The sequence below is a fragment of the Equus quagga genome, chromosome 10 (assembly GCF_021613505.1).
Source record: "Equus quagga isolate Etosha38 chromosome 10, UCLA_HA_Equagga_1.0, whole genome shotgun sequence".
Classification (NCBI taxonomy): domain Eukaryota; kingdom Metazoa; phylum Chordata; class Mammalia; order Perissodactyla; family Equidae; genus Equus; species Equus quagga.
In genome coordinates this window covers 62473267-62494907 of record NC_060276.1, presented here as the reverse complement: position 1 = coordinate 62494907, position 21641 = coordinate 62473267, and positions in this window count along the sequence as shown.

Genomic DNA, 21641 nt, shown 5'->3' with positions numbered 1-21641 from the left:
ATTTTCACCATGATGTGTCTGGGTGTGAATTTTTTTTCTGTTTATCTTATTTGCTCTTCTTAGTTGTATAGATTATTCTTTTTTAATAAAATTTTTAAGGCTTTCAGTCATTATTTCTTTGAATATTTTGTCTATCCCTTTATACTTCTAATCTTTTGGTACTCTAATTACATGTATGTTCCTGCAATTAATGGTACCATAACTCTCTGAGGTTCTGTTCATTTTTTTATTCTTTTTTCCCTCTGTTTTCAGATTGAATCATCTGTATCAATTAATTCACCCATTATTTCTTCTACCAGTTCATATCTACTACTGAGCCATTCTAATATTTGTTAATGCATTTATTGTACTTTTCAACCCCTAAATCTCCATTTTGGATTTTTCTTTTAATATTTCAATCTCTATATTGATGTTTTGTATTTTAAAGAGAGTGTCTTCGTACGTTTCTTTTATTTTTCAAGTGTGGTTTCCATTAGCTCTTTAAACATATTTATAATGGCTTCTTTGGTGAAAGATAAAGGGACTCCAAAGATTATTTCTCCCATAAAAGCAATTTAAAAATGGGCACATCTTATTAGAATCAACTTCTTTAGAAGTGTGGAAATTAACCAACAGCTTTCAGGATTCTGAACAACATTTATTCCAGAGAAATGGCTGAATCTCCATAATAAAAGTAAGCATTTTGTTATTTTTATTGTCCTATGCCCATACTAACATTCAATTTTCACAATAGTCTTGAATACAAATAGCCCAAAATCACAGTAAAAATTATCAGCCTGTTAGCCGCCACTAGTGGAAGAACTAGCTTTCAACTCTTTCAAATCCCCATTAGCAAAAATTGTCATTATTTGACACGTTTGTTAGGTCAATGGAAGAGCCCATTTGAAAGGCCATCGCTATTTGATATAACTGATCTTACTTTACGTAGAAAGATTTTTTTGTTAAAAATGTTATTAATAATTATTTAAGTTCATTGTTTCCTGAGGCAGTGGAAAAACCTGAGGTAAACTACAAGCTATAAAAACTAGAAAGTAAATCTTAGGAAACAAGATATCCATAGAGTCCTTGAAATTTTCTGGCTATTTCTGAGATTTAGAGGATCATGCATGTGCAAAGAGCAGTGTGCTGTCCCTGGATACTGCCCATGTTTAAGAAATAATTGAGAAGGCCCTCAGATCCAACTTTGATCTGTAGGTGGCACACTGTGCAATTAGGAAATAAAAAAAAAGTAGAGCTATGACTGCTGAAATGAGTGTTGAAGGCAAGTCTTAACATGCACAAACAGGCCATCAACAAAAACTTGGAGACTTATTGGCTCCAGAACTTTAAAGAAAGCTGTCTACAAGCTTTAGCTTGACATTAATCTGAGCAGACACTTCCTTGGCCACAAATGATAAAGAATATAGACGTTACAGAATTAATTCAGAAAAGTTACTAAACAAATAACAAATACAACAAACAGCAGCAATAATCCCTGAGAAGGAGGAAGATACTGATTTCCATATTTGTCATATTATTTATTTTGCATGTTTACTTTTCAACCAAAACAACAAAAGATGGAAAGAAACAAGAAAATATGACCCATAGACAGAAAATAAAGTGGCCAAAATTAACTTTCAGCAAAGACGCCCAGATGATGTATTTACTCGACAAGAAATTTAAATGTTATTTTAATATATTCAAAACATAAAAAAACCATGTCTAAGAAACATGTACAGAAGTATGAGATTCACATCTAACCAAGTATAGAATATCAATAAAAGGATAAAAATTACAAACGGAGCCAATATAACTTATAGAGGTGAAAAGTTTAATAAATAAAATAAAAATTCATTAGAGAGTCCAACAGAAGATTTTGAGAGGACAGATAAAAGAATCAATTAACTTAAAATAGATCAATAGAGATTATTTAGTGTCAAAACAGAGAGGAAAAAAAGAATGAAAAAAAGTGAACAGAGTCTCACAGATCAGTGAGATATCATCAAGCATCAAGCATGTCAACACACACAGAATAAGGTTCAAGAAGTATAAGAGACATAGAAAGGGGAAAAAAATATTTGAAAAAACAATACCAAATGTTCCACCACAGGCCCAGCAGGGCTAAGGCAGTGGGGTCTCGTACCGAGAGACCAATGAAATGACCTGGAGACTGTGAACAAGACATATAGATTTATTGGGTCCTACTTATATGAGAGTGTCCAGTGGTGGCTGGCTGGATGGAAGTATATAGGCACCCACAACCACCCCCTAAGAGAAGCTTGCTTAAGTAGGCAGAGGAACAAAGACTGCATGCTTGCCAAAGGGCTGTCCTTGGTATGACCAGCATTCCCAGGAACAGTAGCTCACATGGAGGGGCTTTGTGTCCCTGTAAGACATGATGTTATTCTCATGGGATAAGGGAGCATCCAGGCTGACAGGCCTGGATTGTTACAAATCCTGGTAGTCGGGCTGCCTGTCCAGAAGGGAGCTAGAAGGACACATGATTATAATGGGCCTAGGGGTTTCTGCTGAGCAAGAAAGGCCCAGGCCCTACACCAAATCTCTCACAAATTTAATGAAAATGTGAGTCTACAAATCCAAGATGTTCAATGAATTCTAATTGGGATACATTCATAGGTAACCTACACTTATATACATCATAAACAAACTGTCAAAAGCCAAAAACAAAGCACCAACAGAAAAATGAGTCATTATGTATAATGGATTCTCAGTAAGATGAACAGCAGACTTATCATCAGAAAGAATGGAAGCATGAAGCCAGTGGGGTTGCAGATTCAAAGTACTTAAAGAAAAATAAAAACACGCCAACCAAGAATTCTATGTCTAGCAAAATTATCCATTAAAACGATGGAGAAATTAAGATGTACCAACACTATGTTGAGTAATATGATGACAGCAAGCATTTTTGTCTTGCTCTTGATATCAGGGAAAAGCATCAATATTCACCAATAAGTGTAATGGTCTCCTTGGGATTTTTGAAGATATTTATCAGATTGAGAAAGTTCACTTCTATTCCCATTTTGTTGTTGAGTGTTTTTATTTTAATCATAAAAAGATATTGGGTTTTGTCAAATGTCTTTCCATGTCTACTGAGATGATCATGTGTTTTTTGTCCTTATTCTATTGATATAGTGTATTACATTAGCTAATTTTCATTTGTTAAACCAATCTTGCATTCCTGCCATGGTGCCCACTTGATCATGGTACATAATTCATTTTCTCTTTTCTTCAACTATTTAACTGACATCATAATGGTTTATAACATGTCATTTCAAGTGTACATTATTATTTAGCAGTTTTGTATAGACTGCATGATGCTCACAACTAGTAGTCTAATTTTTATCCATCACCCAACATATGTGCCCCTTTACCCCTTTTGCACCCCCAACCCCCTTCCCCTCTGATAACCACTAATCTGTTCTCTTTATCCATGTGTGTGTTTATCTTCCACATATAAGTGAAATCATGCAATGTTTGTCTTTCTCTATCTCTCTTATTTTGCTTAACATCATACCCTCCAGGTCCATCCATGTTGTTGTGAATAGGTCGATTTTGTCTTTTTTATGGCCGAGTAGTATTCCATTGTAAATACATACCACATCTTCTTTATCCACTCATCCATAGAAAGAGACTTTTGTTTATTCCATGCCTTGGCTAAAGTGAATAATGCTGCAATGAACAGAGGTGCATAAATCTCTTTGAACTGTTGATTTCAAGTTCTTTGGACAAATAGCCAGTAGTGGGATAGTTAGATCACAGGATATTTCTATTTTTAATTTTTTGAGAAATCCCCAAACTGTTTTCCATAGTGGTTTCACCAGTTTGAATTCTCACCAGAACTCTACAAGGGTTCCCTTTTCTCCATATCCTCTCCACATTTGTTATTTTTGTCTTGGTAATTAGAGCCATTTGGTCAGGTATAAGGTGATAACTCATTGTAGTTTTGATTTGCATTTCCTTAATAATTAGTGATGTCGAACATTTTTTCATGTGCCTGCTGGCCATCTGTATATCTTCCTTGGAAAAATGTCTGTTTGTATTCTCTGCCCATTTTTTGATCTGGTTGTTTGTTTTCTCGTTGTTGAGATGTATGAGGTCTTTATATATTTTGGAAATTAATATCTTCTCTAAAATGTGATTTAAAATTTTTTTCTCCCAAGTGGTGGGTTGTCTTTTCACTTTGTTCATGATTTCCCTTGCCTTATAGAAGATTTTTTAGCCTGATGTAGCCCCATTTCTTATGTTTTTCTTTTGTTTCCCTTGCCTTAGCAGACATGGTATTTGAAACAATGCTGTAAAGACCAATGTTAAAGAGTGTACTGTTTATATTTTCTTCTAGGAGTTTTATGGTTTCAGGTCTTACATTAAAATCTTTAATCCATTTTGAGTTAATTTTTGTGTATGGTGCAAGACAATGGTCTACTTTCATTCTTTTGCATGTAGCTCTACAGTTTTCCCAACAACATTTAAAGATACCTCCTTTCTCCATTGTATGTTCTTGCCTCCTTTGCCAAAGATTAACTGTCCAAAGTTGTGTAGTATTTTTTATGGGGCTTCAATTATGTTCCATTGATCTGCATGTCTGTTTTTGTACAGATACTATAATGTTTTGATTACTATAGCTTTGTAGTATATTTTGAAGTCAGGAATTGTGATGCCTCCAGATTTTTTCTTTTTCCTCAGGATTTCTTTGGCTATTTGGGATCTCTTATTGTTCCACGTAAGTTTTAGGAGTCTTTGTTCTATTTCTGTGAAGAATGCCATTGGAATTTTCATTGGGATTGCACTGAATTTGTAGATTGTGTTAGGTAATATGGAATTCTAACTATGTTTATTCTTCCAGTTGTTGAGCATGGAATATCTTTCCATTTTTTCAAGTTCTTTCAGTAATGTCTTATAGTTTGTAGTGTATAGGTCCTTCACCTCTTTGTTTTATTTCATTCCTAGATATTTTATTCTTTTTGTTGAAGTTGTAAATGGGATTGTATTCTTGACTTCTCTCTGCTAGTTCATTATTAGTGAATAGAAATGCAATCAATTTTTCTATGTCGATTTTGGACCCTGAATCTTTGCTGTGGTTGTTGATTATTTCTGATTGATTCTTTAGGGTTTTCTATGTATGTAATCATGTCATCTGCAAAAAAAAGTGAGAGTTTCACTTCTTCCTTTTCTATTTGGATTCCTTTTATTTATTTTAGCTTGTCTAATTACTCTGGTGAATATTTCCTGTACTGTGTAGAGTAGGAGTGGCAAGAGCAGGCACCATAATCTTGTTCTTGTTCTCAATGGGATGGCTGTTAGTTTTTCATTGCTAAATACGATGTTGGCTGTGAGTTTGTCATGTATGTCCTTTATTATTTTGAGGTACTTTCCGTATATGGCCATTTTACTGAGAGTTTTTATCACAAATGTATGTTGGATCTTGTCAAATGCTTTCTCTGCATCTATTGAGATGATCTTGTTATTTTTATTCCTCATTTTGTTAATATGGTGCATCACATTGGTTGATTTGTGCATGTTGAAACATCCCTATGTCCCTGCTGTAAATCCCACTTGTTCATTGTATATGATCCTTTTAATATATTTGCCAATATTTTGTTGAGGATTTTTGCATCTATATTCATCATCAGTATTGACCTGTAATTTTCCTTCTTGCTGTTGTCCTTGTCTGATTTTGGGATCAAGATAATGTTGGCCTCATAGAATGACTTATGAAGTGTTCTATTTTCTTCAATTTTTTGGAATAGTTTGAAAAGGATAGGTATTAAACCTTCCCTACATGTTTGGTGGAATTCTTCTGAGATGACACCTGGTCCTGGTCTTCTGTTTTTTGGGAGGCTTGTTATTATCATTTTGATCTCTCTACTTGTGATTGGTCTATTCAGATTCTCTACTTCTTTATTCAGTTTTGGGAGTCTAAGAATTTACCCATTTCTTCTAGGTTATCCATTTGTGGGCATATAGTTTTTCATAGTATGCTTTTATAATCTTCTGTTTTTCTGTGGTATGAAATGGAATTTATCCTCCATAATTTTTAATTTTATTTATTTGAGACTTCTCTCTTTTTTTTCTTAGTGAGTCTAGCTAAGGATTTGTCAATTTTGTTTATCTTCTCAAAGAACCAGCTCTTAGCTTCATTGATCCTTTCTACTGTTTTTTCAGTCTCCATTTCATTTGTTTCTACTCTAATTTTTATTATTTCCCTTCTTCTGCTAACTTTGGGCTTTGTTTGCTCTTTTTCTAGTTCTTTTAGGTGTAGTTTAAGATTAATTATTTGAGATTTTTCTTGTTTGTTGTGGTGGGCCTGTATTACCATGAATTTCCCTCTTATAACCACTTGTGCTGTATACCATAAGAGTTGGTATGTTGTATTTTCATTCATTTGTCCCTAGGTATTTTTTAATTTCTTCTTTGATTTCTTCCTTGATCCAGTGGCTGATCAGTGGCATATTATTTAGTCACCACATATTTGTGACTTTCCCAGCTTTTGTCTTATCATTGATTTCTAGTTTCATAGGATTCTGGTTTGAAAAGATGCTTGATAAAATTTCAATCTTCTTATATTTATTAGGTCTTGCCTTGTTTCCCAATATATGGTCTATCTTTGTTAACGTTCTATGTGTCCTTGAGAAGAATTGTATTCCTCTGTTTTTGGATGAAATTGTCTCTATATATCTAAGTCCATCTGATCACATTTCATTTAAATACACTATGTCCTTGTTTACTTTCTATCCAGATCATACATCCATTGATATAAATGGAGTGTTGAGGTCCTCTACTATTAATGTGTTGTTGTTAATTTTTCCCTTTAAGTCTATTAATAGTTGCCTTATATACTTTGGTGCTCCCCATGTTAGGTGCATGCATATTCATAAGTGTTTTCTCCTCTTGGTGGAAAGTTGCTTTTGTCATTATATATTGCCCCTTTTGTCTCTCACTGTCTTTTTTATCTTTATGTCTGCTTTGTCTGATATAAGTATGGCAACACTTGCTCTCTTGTGTTTGCCATTTGCATGGAGTATCATTTTACATCCCTTCACTCTGAGCCTACGTTTATCTTTAGAGGTGAGATGTATTTCCCAGAGGCAGTATTTTTTTGGTCTTGTTTTTTAATCCATCCACCTCATCTGTCTCTTTTGATTGGAGAATTCAATTCATTTATATTTAGAGTGATTATTGATATATGATAGCTTAATACTGCCATTTTATCTCTTGTTTTCTGGTTGTTCTATATTTCCATTGTTTCTCTTTCTTTGTATTTCCAACTGTGATTTCAGTTTGGTGGATTTCTGTGCTGGTTTTCTCAGTTTTCTCTTTATTTATGAATTGTGGCTCTGCTCTGAATTTTTTAGTGGTGACTGTGAAGTCTGTAAAAGATCTCATTTGATGAGATAGTCCATTTTCTAATAGCCACTTATTACCATTAGCCTATGCAAAATCTATCCCTTTCCTCTTTCCCTTCTGAGTTATTGTTGTCACAAGTCATTCTGTTTTGTGTTGGGAGTTTGTGACTAAGTTGAAGTGTTTATAGTTACTTTTGATACTTTTCTTCCCTTTATCTTTTAAGCTATAATTAAATATTTGCTACCTGTTCTGAAAAAGAGCTGAAGTTTTCTGATTTTGTCTGGCTATTTATCCCCTTGCTCAAAGCTTTGTAGACCTTTGCCTTTTTGTTTCAGGAATGAGGGCATCCTTGATGATTTCTTGTAGGGAGGTCTAGTGGTGATGAACTCCCTCAGCTGGATATGAAGAACACAGGTGAGATAAAAAATAATCTAGAATCCTTAAAAAATAGAGCTGACATTGTGTAAGTCTAGTTTCTCCCTCAGATTCAAGAAATTCTTTTATTTGCTCTTTTTCTAGTTACTTCAACGGAATATTTATTTTTTATTGAGATAATATTGGTTTGTAACATTATATAAATTTCAGGTGTACATCATTATATGTTAACCTCCATATAGACTATATCATGTTCACCTCTAAAAGTCTAATTGCCATCCACCATTCTACAAACATTCCCCATTACCCCTTCACCCTTCCACACTCTCCATTCCCTCTGATAATCACTAATGTATTCTCTGTATCTATGTGTTTGTATGTTGTTGTTATTGTTTTATCTTCCACATATGAGTAAAATCATACAGTCTTTGGCTTTGTTTGTCTGACTTATTTTGCTTAACATAATCCATATTATTGTAAATGGCATCTTTTCTTATGGCAAAGTAGTATTCCTTTGTGTGTATATATATATATATACATTTATATACATATATATATGTAACATATCTTCTTTATCCATTCATCTGAAAATGAGCACTAAGGTTGTTTATAAGTCTTGACTATTGTGAACAATGCTGCAATGAACACTTTGCTTAGATCATTTAGTCCTTTTACATTTAAAGTAACTATTGATATGTATGCATTTGTTGCCATTTTGTTACTTTTTCTGGATATTGTCATAGTTCTTCACTGTTCCTTTCTTTTGCTTTCTTGTGATTTGATGATTTTCTTTGTGTCTGGGTTTCTTTCTCTTTTTTGTTTGCTTATTATAAGTTTTTGGTTTGTGATTACCCTAAGATTTATATATAATAACCTATGTCTATAGCAATCTATATTAAGTTGATAGTCTCTTAGGTTTGACATCTTACTAAAGCCATACACTTTTGCTCCCCCCACACACATTTTATGTTTCTGACATCATATTTTGCCTCTTTTAACATTGTGTATTCCTTACCCTCTTATTATAGATATGGATGATTCTAATACTTTTGTCTTTTGGCCTTCATACTAGCTTTATAGGTGATTTATCCACTATCTTTACTATATATTTGCCTTTACCAGTGATATTTTTTCTTCGCTAATTTTCTTATTTCTATTTATGGCCTTTTCTTTTTCACTTAAGGAAGTTTCTTTAACATTTTTTATAAGACTGATTTAGTAGTGATGGAATCCTTTAGTTTTCACTTGTCTGGAAAGCTCTTTCTCTCTCCTTCCATCTGAATGATATCCTTGCCAGGTAGAGTATTCTTGGTTGTATTTTTTTCCTTTCAGCACTTTGACTATATTACACCATTCCCTTCTAGCCTGTAAGGTATTTGCTGAAAAGTCAGCTGATAGCTTTATAGGGTTTCCCTTGGATGTAATATGTTGCTTTTCTCTTTCAGCTTTTAAGATTCTCTCATTATCTTTAATTCTTCACAGTTTAATTATAATGTATCTTGGTGTGGGCCTCTTTGGATTCACCTTGTTTGGAACTCTCTGTGCTTCCAGCACCTAGATGTCTGTTTTCTTCCCCAAGCTTTGGAAATTTCCAGCTATTATATCTTCAAATAAGTTCTCTGACCCTTTGTCTCTCTCTTTTCCTTCTGGGACACCTATAATGTGAATGTTAGTACACTCGATGTTGTCTCAGGGGTCTCTTAAACTGCCCTTGTTCTTTTTAATTCTTTCTTCTGTTCAGCTTCAGTGATTTCCTCTACTCTGTTGTACAGAACACTGATTTGTTCTTTTGTGTCATCTACTCTGCTGTTGATTCCCCCTAGTGAATTTTTTATCTTAGTTATTGTATTCTTCAGTTGTGATTAGTTCTTTTTTTCTAATTCTTTGTTGAAGTTCTTACTGTGTTCATCTTTCCTTCTCCCAAGTTCAGTGAGCATCCTTATGACCATTAGTTTGTACTCTTTAAGAAGTAGGCTGTTTCATTTAGTGCTTTTTTTGAGAACTTGTCCTGTACTTATATTTGAAACATATTCTTTTGTATCCTCATTTTGCCTACTTCTCTGTCTTATTTTTATGTATTAAGTGTATCAGCTACATCTCCCAATCTTGGAAATGTGGCCTTATGTAGGAGATGTCTTATGAAGCCCAGCAGTGTGCTTCCATGTGGTCACCCTTGCCAAGTGCTCCAAGGGTTTCTCTTGTGTGGGATGCATGTGGCCTTCTATTGTGGCAGGGCTGCTATTTCTGTAATCATGTAGGTAGGATGAATTGGCCACAAAGCTGGATGGTTGAGAACCCCAGACACATGTGACTGCTACAGGCATATTGTTGGGCAGGGCAAGTTCTAAGTATGGCTGGCTGCAAGGCCCAGTTGTGCACAAATACTGCAGGTTCACTGGTAAGTGGGTCAGGCTCCCATTTGGCTGGTTGTAAGGTACAGCAATACATGGCTATTGTGAACATATTTCTGGGTGGTGCAAGGCCCTGGTGTCACAGGCTACTAGGCCTGGGGTCACACAACTGCTGTAGACCCCCAGTGTGGCTGGCTGCATGGCCTGGTGGCACTCAGCTGCCTGAAGTATACTGTTGGGTGGGCAAACCCTCAGTAAGGCTAGCTATGCAGCATGTGGCTGTTGCTAGCTCCCTCTTGTGTGAGGCAGGCTTCTTATGTGTGTTGGCTATGGAGCCCAGTGGTGCACAGCTGCCTTGGGCGCACTGTTTGATGGAGCAGACACCCAGTGTGGACTTGCTATGTAGTCTTTGGGCATGCAATTGAATCAGGTGTGTTGGTTGATGGGGCATGCTTTCTGTACAGCAGCACACAATCATTTCAGGCATGTTGGTGAGTGGGGCAGATCTCCTGTGTGGCTAGGTGCAAAGCCTAGTTATACAAATTTGCTGTGGGCTCACTTGTGGACAGGAGGGGTCCTTGGGATGAGCTGTATGTGTTTCTTGGCTGTGTTCAATTGCTTCAGGTGCTCTAGTGTGGGGGGCAGGCCCCTGTCCTAACAAAATAGAAGAAGTATCCCAAAATGGCACCTGCCAGCATCAGTGTCAGCACAACTGAATTGGGCCACAAAATGGGCTGCCACCAGTGTCTCAGTCCCTGGAGTGGGAGTCCCAGCTGCCTCCTAGCTACCCAGGATGCACTTCAAGCTTATTAAATGAGTCTCTTTTACCAACAAACTATGCACTATTCTATATGGACCTTTTGTGCTGGTTTTAGGTCAAGTGAGTCTGTGTATGGATCCATTAAGAGCAGGTTTTCCTTTCCCTGAAGTTCTATAGTTTTCCTGGATGTATTCTCTGTTGGCTTTCATAACTAGGTTTTTTGTGGGTGTCATCTCTCTTGTCCTGTATCTAAGGGCTGAGGTATCTAATGTAGAACTTCAATCCCCTGCTCCTCCAGCAAAAGCTCCATGCCTTTGAGATCACTCTTGATCATGAAGTACTGCAATTAGAGTGTTTTTTTTCCTCAGCAGGACTGATCTCTCTTTGTGTTGCCCCTTGTTGTAGAGGTTCTTTTCACCCACTTTCCAGATGTCTCTCAGAGGAAATTATTCCACAAGCAGTTGTAGGTTTGTTGTCTCCATGAGAGGAGGTGAGCTCAGGTTCCTCCTACACCACCATCTTCCAAACTTCCGTGTGTACATTTAATTTATTGATTTGAGACCTTTTTTAAAAAATAAATTTAGAACTACAACTTTTCCTCTAAGCACAGCTTTAGGTGTTTTACACAAATTTTGATATATTAAGATCTGTAAAAATTCATCTTAAAGAATTTTCTACTTTCTCTTTGAGTTATTCTTTCATCTTTTAATTATTTAGGAGTCTGGTATTTTATTTCTCATGTTTGTTTCCTTCCAAAATTTCCTTGCTATTGATTTCTATCTTTATTACATTGTCATCAAATAACATATTGTGCATGAAGTCAATTGTTGTAAATTTATCAAGACTTGGGAAACGTTCCATGTGCACTCAAGAAGAAAGTGCACTCTTCTATGGTTGGGTGATATGTCCTATATCTAATCGGCTTGTATAGTCATTCCAGTGTTCTAGTTTTTTATTGATCTTCTACTTTGTTATTTTATCCATAACTAAAAATGGAGATGTTGAATTCTCCAAGTATTACTTCTGAATTGTCTATTTTTGCCTTCAATTTTGTCACTTTTTCCTGCTTCATTCATTTTAAGGCTATATTGTTAGATTCTTATATGTTTACAATGGCTATGTCTTCTCAGTGAATTGATACTTTATAACATAAAGCTCCTCATTGTCTCAAATACAGATTTCTCTGCAAGTTTATTTTGTATGATATTGTTGTAGTCTGTCCAGCTTCTTCTTGGTTACTGTTCTTATGATATATTATTATCCATCATTTTAGTTTTAAACTATTGGTGTGTTTGAATTGAAAGTGTGCCTGTTGTACATAGCATAGAGTAGTATACTTTTTAATTCATCTACCAATTTCTGCTTTTTTTGGAATGTTTAATCTATGTAGATTTAATATAATTTGATAGAGATTTACATCTCCAATTTTACTATTTGTTTTCTATTTAACATGTTTTATGTTCCTATTCCTTCATTGCTGCATTATTGTGTGTTATTTTGGGGAATACCATTTTAATTTTCTTTTCATTACTTTTCTATTTCTTTAGTTATTTTTAGTGGATTCCTGGTGATTGTTATTAACATTTTAACTTATAAAAAACTATTTCAGAGTGTTATCAACTTAATTTCAATAGTATACACAATGTGCTCCTATTCGGCTCCATTCCCTATCTCTTCATTTGTAATGTAGCTATATATATCACATTTTTTACATTTTATGTACATCAGCACAGATTTAAAACTGACGCTTTTCTTTTAAATCAGATAGGAGAAAAAATTGTCATATAAATCAGATGGGAGAAAAAGAGTTACAAATAAAATACACATTTATGCAAGTTTTTATAATTATATCTTTAGTTAACTTTACTGTTGCTCCTCATTTCTTCATATGGATTCAAGCTACTGTCTAGTGTCTTTACATTTCAGCCTGAAAGACAATCTTCCATATTTCTTGTAGGACAGTTCTGTGCTTGTCAAATTTTCTCAGTTTTTGTTTATCTGGTAACATTTTAATTTCCCCTTTAGTTTTGAAGGATAGTTATACAGGATAAATAATTATTGGTTGACAGTCTTTGTTTTTCAGCACTTTGCAAACATTGTCCTACTGCCTTTTCATGTTATAATTTCAGAGAAGAAATTAACAATTTTTTTGAGGATACCTTGTATGTGATGCTTTTCTCTTACTGCTTTCAAGATTCTCTCCTGGTTTGGCTTTTATAGCATGTTTATGATATATCTAGGTGTGGCTCTCTTTGAGTTTACTATCCTTCAAGTTTATTGAACTTTTTAGATGTGTAGATTAATGTTTTCCTCAAATTAGGGAAGTTTGGGGTCATTATTTCTTTATAAATTCTTTCTGCTTCTTCCTTTTTCTGAAACTCTCATATACATGATGGTAAGTTTGATTGTTTCTTCAGGTTTCTGAGATTCTCTTCCTTTCTCTTCATTCCATTTTCTTTCTTTTCCAAAGAGCGGATAATCACAATTGACCCATATTCAAACCATTAATTCTTTCTTATGCTTGCTCAAACAAACCTGTTGACACCACCTAGTGATTTTTTTTTCACTTTGGCTCTTGTATTTTCAACTCTAAAATCTGTGTTTTTAAATAGTTTCTCCCTTTATTAATATTCTTTATTTGCTGAGAATTCATTCTTATACTTTCTTTTAGACTTTAGACATAGTTTCCTTTAGTTCTTTGAAACTATTTTAAATGGATGATTTCAAGCCTTTGTCTAGTAAGTTCATGCTTGGGATTTTTCAAGAACAGTTTCTACTGATGGTTTCTTTACTTGTGTATGTATCATACCATCTTCTTTCTTTGCATACCTTGTATTTTTTTTTAATTTGACACTTCAAACAATATAATGTGAACATTTTGTAATCACATTCCCCCTCTCCAAGTTTTTGTTGTTGTTGTTGTTGTTTTCAGTAACTTCTCTGAACTTATTCTATTGTCTGTATATTTTGTCAAGTGTGGCTGCTAAAGTTTCTGTTCAATTAGCTTGGTGGTCAGATAATGGTAATGCTTGTTGAGAAATTTCCTTAAATGCCTAGAAATCATAAATCTCCCAGTCTCTGCCAAAGAGCTCTGTGAGTGTATGTGTGGGTTTTGGTACATTTTCTTTACTTCCTAATTATGCATAACCTCAAAGTTAGATAGTGGCAAGAAGTTAGATTTTCTAAGTTTTCTCTAATTATGAACACTGGGTATATGCACAAGCCTATATGTGCACATGACCTTCTAGATTCCCAAGAATATATTTAACTTGATCTTTTCAAAGACTCTTGTGTACATCTCATTCACCAAATTTTCCTTTTGAGATTTTTACTAAGGCTATTTGCCCTAACTGTTATCAACCAGCTCAGGGGCCACAATGTTAACTAGTTACTGGTGAATATTTCTGGAAATGTCTATAGGGAAATGAATGTCACAATGGATGGATTTCATGTTAGTTAAAAAAAAAGGTAAACTTCGCCAATGACAATTTCCAGGAAACCACCAGAGAGATAAAATAGTGACAATTCTGTGCAAATGGAGATTTGAAGGAACTCCAATACTGTTCTATCCTACCAGTGACTGTCAGCTTGCTGCTTTTCACCATGATTGTAATCTGTTGGTTTTGAATGCTACATCAGAATTGGGAAGGTGAAATGGGAATACTGAAAGCTAAAATGGCACAAAACTCACTCTTCTTACCACAATTTAGCTGTTATTATTATTTTAATTTAGCTTGGCTCACAGACCTGTGTTATGTGTCCAAGTCCCTAACTGCCTATGATCTAAGGTGAGGTGGAGATGCAAGACAAAGGTTAGGTGGTTTCCGCCTTCCTCTGGGACTAGACAACATTTGACTAGCAAATAAATGCCTGCTCATCTGTATCAACAGCTGTGAGTTGTCAGTTACATGTCATCCTCCCTTCCCAGAAAAGACTTGATGTGGATGATAACATTAAACACATATGCTAGAAACTATTATCTATGTTAACTAACTTAATCCACAAAACAACAAAGCAAAGTAGGTACAATGATTACCCTAATTTTTAACTGAGGTCCAGTAATTTACAGTAATCATAAAGATGTCTATTATGTTGGAAAGGTGATGTGGCTAGGTCTAAGCCTGGGCATCCAGACTTATGCTAAGTCCCATGACTTCAGAAAAGCTAGGAAAAATTGATTTGTGGTTGTTCTTATAGATTGTTTTATTTTAATGTTTGCATGAAGAAATGGAATTTAATGAAGCATTGATCCAAACCCTTTCCACTATGATAGAGACAGTAAAAAAAAAAATAGCCTATGTTGAGGTTTTCCTGGACAAATGCTAGCCAATGACTTGTGCAAGGCTCCTCTTTGTCTTCAAAGTACACACATAACAAGATAACTGGAAGATGGGTAGATATGCCCCAAAGTTTCTAAGGTGGAAGTTTTTAGGAGGTCAGCCTTAATGGAGAGGCTTAAAGTAAGGGGATTTTGTTGAGGAAGAAATCATGAAGGTTGAGCTGGCTCTTGTGAAGGATGACTAAAAGATGTTTAGGCAGGAAATTACCAGCATGAATACATATGGAAGCAGCAAATAAACAGGGACTAAATACAAACAATTCAGTTTAACTAGAATATAAAGCCTATTAAGGGGAACATATGGAAATAAGAGGTGTGGGAGTTAGATCATGGAAGGCTTTAAATGCCAGGGCAAATATTGTGAATTCCATTCAGTAGGCAATGGAGAACCTATCAAATAAAATCGAAGTAAAAATTGAGGCCCTGGAGGAAGAACAACCGTTATTTCACTCACACTTACACAGGAACTCGGGCAATTTAAAGCTGAACTGTGACTCCAGATTGAAGGCTATGCAGAGTATTTCAGTCCTCTTGACCACCACCATCAGTCTGAAAATAGAACTGAGGTAAAGAACTGTTAGGTAGATGGTAAATGACTGAAATTAGAATTTATTTTCTGACTTTCAGGGCATTTTGTTCATTTAACAAAAATTTTTTAGCATGATTTTAGGTACAGTAGACACAGCCAATAATAAACATGGTTTTAGGGGAAATAGTCATCCCCAAACTTAATCTACTTCTTATGTTATTGGCTCAGTATTTAAATTCTTGGATATAACACCTTTATACTGCCCAAGTCTGTGCTGCCCTTATTTCTTGCCCAAATCCTTTCATAGTCTCTTTTTTCCCTCTGCCTCTCTTTTTTTTTGTTGAGATATATTTGATATTTAACATTCTATTAGTTTTAGGTGTATAATGTAATGATTTATGTATATACTGTGAGTTGATTAGCACAATATTAACATCCATCATCATGCATAGTTATAATTTTTTTCTTCTGATGAAAATTTGTTAAATTAACTCTCTTAGAAATTCTCAGATATACAATACAGTATTGTTAACTATAGTCACCATGCCATACATTTCATTCCCAGGGCTTATTTATCCTAAAACTGGACGTTTGTATCTTTTGACCACCTTCACTCAATTTGCTCCCCTCCATGCCCTGGTACCCAGTAAGCTGTTCTTTATAATTATGAGTTTGTTTTTATCTTTCTGGTTCCACGTGTAAGTAATATCATACATTATTTGTCTTTCTGTCTGACATTTCATTAACATTGTGCCCTCCAGATCCATCCATGTTGACGCAAATGGCAGGATTTTCTTATATTTTATGGCTGAATAATAGTCCATCATGTATATATATCACGTTTTCTTCATCCATTTATCCATTTATAGACACTTATGTTGGTTTCAAGTCTTACCTATTGTAAATTATGCTGTACTGAACACGAGAGTGCAGATATCTTTTGAGATACAAATTTGTTTCCTTCAGATAAATACCTAGCAGTGGAATTGCTGAATCATTTGCTACTTTTAATTTTTTGAGGGACCTCCATACTGTTTTCCATAATAACTGAATCAATATACATTCCCTCCAATAGTGTCAAGGATTCCTTTTTCTCCATGTCCTCACCAACACTAGTTATTTCCTGTCTTTTTGATAGTAGCCATTCTGACAAATTTGAGGTGATATCTCACTGCGGTTTTGATTTGCATTTTCCTGATCATTAGTGATGTTGAGCACATTTTAATTTATCTGTTACCTATTTGTATATCTCCTTAAAAAAAAAGTCTATTCAGATCCTTTACCCGTTTTTTTTTTTTTTGAGGAAGATTAGCCCTGAGCTAACATCTGCTGCCAATCTTCCTCTTTTTGCTGAGGAAGACTGGCCCTGAGCTAACATCCGTGTCCATCTTCCTCTATTTTATATGTGGGACGCCTACCACAGCATGGCTTGCCAAGCGGTGCCATGTCCACACCCCAGATCCAAACCAGCGAACCCTGGCGCTGAAGCTGAACATGTGAAATTAACTGCTGCACCACCGGGTTGGCCCCCTTTACCCATTTTTTAATCAGAATTTGTGTTTTTTTTTCCTGCTAAGTTGTATAAGCTCCTTATGTATTTTGGATATTAACCCCTTATTATATTTATGACTTGCAAATATTTTCTCCCACTCTGTAGGTTGATTCTTCACTATGTTGATTATTTCGTATGTTATGCAGAAGCTTTTTCATTTAATACAATGCTACTTGTCTGTTTTTATTTTTGTTACCTGTGCTTTTTGGAAAATATCCAAAATACTATTGCCCAGGCCAATGCCATGAAGGTTTTTCCCTAAGTTTTCTTCAAGTAATTTTACAATTTCTGTAAAATTACAATTTCGTGTAAGTCTTTAATCCATTTTGAGTAGATTTTTGTATATGGTGTGAGAAAAGAATGCAATTTCACTCTTCTGCGTGGGGACATCCAGTTGTCCCATCATCATTTGTTGAACTGTCTTGTCTCCATTGTGTGTTCTCAGCACCTTTGTCAAGGATCAATTGACCATAAGATGTGGATTTATTTTGGTCTGTCTGTTTGATTGTTTATACATCTGTTGTCTGTTTCTATGCACGTACCATACTATTTTGATTACTATAACTTTGTAGTACATTTTGCAATCATGAAACACAATTCCTCAACCTTTGTTCTTCTTGCTCAAAATTGCTTTGGCTGCTTGGGGTCTTTTGTGGTTTCATAGAAATTTTATGATAGCTAATCCTATTTCTGAGAAAAAATGCCATTGGAATTTTTATAGGAATTGCGTTGAATCTGTAGATCATTTTGAGTATTATAGATATTATAAAAATATTAATTCTTCAAATCTTTGAACATAGAATGTTTTTCCACTTATTTGTGTCTTCTTTAATGCCTTTAATCAATGTTTTGTGGTATTAGATGTACAGACATTTCACCTCCTTGCTTAAATTTATTCCTAAATATTTTCGATGTTACTGTAAATGGCATTATTTTCTTAAATTTTTTGGATAGTTCATTGTTAGTATATAGAAATGCTACTACTGTGTTATCTATGTTGATTTTCTTTCCTGCAGCCTCACTGAAATTTTCATTAATTGTAATAGATTTTGGGTGGAGTCTTTAGGCTTTGCTATACATAAGTTCATGTCATCTGTAAACAGTTCGATTTATCTCCTTTTATTCTGATTTGAATGCTTTTTTATTTCTTTATCTTTCCAAATTGCTCTGGTTAGGAATTCTAGTACTATGTAGAATGAAGTGGCAAAAGTAGGCATCCTTATCTTGTTCCTGATCTTAGAGAAAATGCTTTAGTGTTTCATCATTGAGTATTATGTTAGCTGTGTCTTGGCACATTTGGCCTTTATTATGTTGAAGTGCATTCCTTCTATACCTGATTTGTTGACAGTTATCATGAAAAGATGTTGAATTTTGTCAAGAAATTTTCCTGCATCTCTTGATATGATCATACTATTTTTCTCCACCATTCTGTTAATGTGGTGCAGAACATTTATTGATTTGTGTGTTTTGAATGATCTCTGGGATAAATCTTACTTGACAATGGCTTATGATCCTTTTGGTGTGCTGTTGAATTCAATAAATCCGCATCTTATGATCAATTGGTCTTCAATAAATGGTGGTGGAAAACTGGATATCCACATGCAGAAGAATGAAATCGCTCCCTTATATCACGTCATATATATTTGTAGTATTTTGTTGAGGATTTATGCATCAATGTTACAAGAATATTGGTCTGAAATTTTCTTTTTTTGTAGTGCTCATGTCTGACATGCATCAAGGTAATTCTGGTATTGTAAAATAAGTTTAAGGGTGTTTCCTCCCCTTTAATTTTTTGACAGAGTTTGAGAAGATTGATATTAATTCTTCTCTAAATGTCCGTATGAATTCACCTGTGATGCAGTCTGATTCCTGGCTTTTATTTGTTGGGGGGTTTTTGATTATTTATTCAGTTTTCTTATTTGTTGTTAGTCTTTTCAGATTTTCTATTTCTTTGTGATTCAATCTTGATACATTGTACGTTTCTAAGAATTTGTCCATTTCTTCTAGGTTATCCAATTTGTTGACATATGGCTACTCATAGTAATTTCATGATCCTTGGTTTTTTTGTGATATCTGTTGTAATATCTACTCTTTCAAGTACAATTTTACTTATTTGAGTCCTCTCTCCTATTTGCTTAATTATTCCAACTAAAAGTTTGTCAATTTTATCTTTTCCAAAAATCAGCTCTCAGTTTTGGTGATCCATTCTATTTTTTTCTAGTCTCCATTTCATTTATCTCTTCTCTGATCTTTATGTTTTCCTTCCTTCTAGGAACTTTGGCATTATTTGTTCTTTCTCTAGTGCCTCAAGGTATAAAATTAGGTTGTTTATATTTGATCTTTCGTTTTTTTAAATATAGGCATTTATTGCTACAAATTTCCTTGTTAGAGCTACTTCTGCTGCATCCCATAGGTTATGGTATGTTGTGTCAGGTTTTATTTCTTTCAAGATATTTTGTCTTCATTTCTCTTTTGACTTCTTCTTTGTTCCATTGTCTGTTAAGGATTGCATTGTTTAATTTCCACTTATTTGTGAATTTTCCAGTTTTTCTCCTCTTACTGATTTCTAGTTTCATAATTTAGTGGTTGGAAAATATATTTGATATAATTTCAATTTTCTTAAATTTATTAACACTTATTTTGTGGCCTGACATATGATCTATCATGCATAATGTTCTGCATGTGCTTAAAAACAATGTGAATTCTTTTGCTGTTGGGTGGAAAGTTTTCTATTTGTCTGTTAGATTCATTTGGTCTATAGTGTTGTTCAAATCCATGTTGATATACTGTCTGGATCATCTACTCATTTTTGAAACTGGGATATTGAATTCCCTTACTATTATAGTATTTCTTTTTATTTCTCCCTTCATATCTCTTAATATTTTATTTATATATTTAAGTGCTCTGATGTTAAATGCATTTATATTTACAATTGTTATATCCTTGTGATGAATTGACATCTTTATAATTACATAGAGACCCTTTTGTCTCTTGTTACTATTTTTGACTTAAAGTCTATTTTGTCTGACATAAATAAAACCACATTGCTCTCTTTTGGTTACTATTTCCATACAATGTCTTTTTCCGTTCTTTCACTTTCAGTTCAAGTGTGTCATGATTTCTAAAGTGAGTCTCTCAGAGGTAGCATTTGGTTCAGTCTTGTTTTTTTATCCACTCAGTCACTCCATATCTGTTTATTGGGGAATTTAGTCTATTTCTATTTAAAATAATTATTGGTATGTAAAAAGTTACTATTGCCACTGTTTGTTTTTTTTTCTGTTTTGTGGTTATATTCTTTCTTTTTCCCTCTCTGGCTTTCTTTCTTTGTGGTTTGATGATCTTTTTAGTGGCATCTATTGATTTCTTTCTGTCTTTGTATCTGCTCTAAGTTTTTGCTTTCTTGTTACCATGATGCTTACTCTGAACTTCTTATAGTTATGTGTGCTTTTTGCTGATAAAAACTTAACTTCAATTACAGACATAATTCTTACACTTTTACTCCCCCCTACTTTATATTACTGATTACACAATTTATATATTTTTATCTTTTCCACCCATTAACAAATTGTGGTGTTTATAGTTATTTTTAATACTTTCATTTTTTAACTTTTATACTAGAATTAAAAGTGATGTATGCATCCCCATTACAGTATTAGAATATCCTGAATTTTACTATCATCTACTTTTATGGTGAGTTTTATATCTACATATGTTTTGATGCTTTTAGCATACATTTGTGTCAACTTTAAGAAGTCCCTTTACCATTTTTCTAAGGCAGGTGTAGTGTTGATAAACTCCCTCAGCCTTTGTTTGCCTGGAAATGTATTTCTCTCTCTTTCCTTTCTGAACAACAGCCTTGTCAGGTATTATATTCTTGCTTGACAGTTTTTCTTTCTTTCAGCACTTTGAATATATCATCCCACTATTTTCTTGCTTGCAAAGATTCTGCTTAGAAATCAACTATTAGTCTTATGGGGATTTCCTTATATAAGATGAGCTGCTCTTCTTGTTCTGCTTTAACATTCTCTTTGTCTTTGACTTTTGAGAATTTGAGTATAACGTGTCTTGGTGAAAATCTCTTCATACTTAACCTATTTTGGATTTTGAGGGCTCTATGGATCTGAATGCTTATTTTTCCTCTCCAGGTTTTGAATTTTTCTGTCATTATTCCTTTAAATAAGCTTTCTGCCCATTTCCTTTTCTCTGCTTCTGTAACACAAATAAGTTTTTCTTTTTTTGTCCCACAAATCCCTTATGCTTTCTTCACTCTTTTTCCTTATTTTTTTCTGTTTCTTCCTCTGAGTGATTTAAAAACCTGCCTTTGAGTCCACTAATTCTTCCCTCTGCTTGATCAAGTCTGCTATTGAAGCTTTCTGTGGAATTACTTTGTT